The sequence below is a fragment of the Pediculus humanus genome, genomic scaffold, assembly GCF_000006295.1.
Source record: "Pediculus humanus corporis 1103172107416 genomic scaffold, whole genome shotgun sequence".
Classification (NCBI taxonomy): domain Eukaryota; kingdom Metazoa; phylum Arthropoda; class Insecta; order Psocodea; family Pediculidae; genus Pediculus; species Pediculus humanus.
In genome coordinates this window covers 329,631-331,383 of record NW_002987040.1, presented here as the reverse complement: position 1 = coordinate 331,383, position 1,753 = coordinate 329,631, and positions in this window count along the sequence as shown.

The following is a 1,753-nucleotide window of genomic DNA, read 5'->3' as shown; positions in this document are numbered from 1 at the left end:
AATCATAACGTAGAGTAAATTTTTATTAATTATTTTATTAATATTTATTTATTTATTTTTTTTTAAGAAAGAATGGCGTCGTATTTAACGTAAAATAAAATAAAATAACTTTGCCATTAAACAAATAAAAAAAAAAAAAAAAAAATGGAAAATGATCATCTCTGGCATTGAACATTTAATGTGAGTAAAACAATTAAACGCATGCAATGTGGTAGGTAACTAATATTCAAATAATAATTTTTTCTTTCTTTATAGGTATCTGGAATGATTTGAAAAGGGGGAACAAACATGGAAGGAAGGAAGGAAAATGGAAGAGGGAATAAAAAGGTAACAAATTTAAAAAAAAAAAAGGAAGAGAGTGTGTGGGAAAGTAAAAGTAAAAGTTGTATTATTTCATGCGAGTTAAATTTTGTTTTCGTTTTCGAAGTCGACGACACGTTAAAAATTTTTATTTTTATTTATATAATTACGTTCAATTTTATTACCTCGTAAATAATAATAATAATAATAATAATAATAATAAAACAAGCGGTAATTAAATATATTAATTTTATAAAGTCACACGATTTGGTAGACTTTTTTTTTTTTTTTATACAAAAAAAAAATGTCAGACCGTCATAATGTTATCAAAAAATCCCTTTTGACAAAAAAAAAAAAAAAATGGTAATTGTGTATCTCTCTCTCTTAAATACGCATTTAATCATTATTATTATTATTATTATTATTATTGTTTGTCGTTTGTAATTAAACATAATGCGTTGTATGTTTATAAAAAAAAAAATTATTTGGCACTGTCTGTAATATTAGGGATTATGAGATTTTATATTTATTAAAATTATTAATCGATTATTATTATTATTATTATTATTATTATCATTATTATTATTATTCGTGTAACGTTCTATAGACATTTATGTATCGTATGAAAAATTTAACATTAGTACTTTTTACATACGTTTATTATTATTATTTTTTTTTTCGAAATGAATTAATGAAACGATTATAATTATATATAAATATCGAATATCGATCGATATATCGAATTTTCCGCTGTTGTTTTTTCGATAAAATAAAATGGGGTTTAAATAGTCGAATTTCGTCAATTGTAATTTTTTCTGGGGGGGGGGGGAGGGTAATGTGTCGATAAGAACATATATAAAAAAAAATTAATAATAATGTTAAAATATTGTGACGTCATAAAAATAATAAACAATTAAAAAAAAAAAAAATTTAAATTTAAATTTAAATTTAAATTAAAAAACCGATAGTTAATTATTTAAAATATTTTTTGTTAAACAATTCGTAATAATTCGTTAAAAAGCATAATTATTATCATTATTATTATCGATTATTATTTGCAGTGATATTAATAATAAATAAAATAAATTAATTAATTACTTACTGAAATAAATTATTTTTTTCCGTCAGGAAAATACAAAACAAAAGAATTAAAAAAAAAAAAAAAAAAAAATGGAAGAACAAAATAATTTTTTAAAATATACAGTAAAAAAAAATATGTAAATAATAATAATAATAATAATAATAATAATAATAATAATAATTTTAACGTTTAACTCGTACGAAACAGTATTTCATATTGCGAATGAAAACTTTTATATATATTTTTTTTATTTTTATTTTTGAAAATAATTGTTTTTTTTTTTTTTTAGTAACAACAACCAAGTCGAGAGTCGATGTTAAACTGACCAGCACCTAGGAAACCGCAACATAATACCATCGAGGACACCAACAC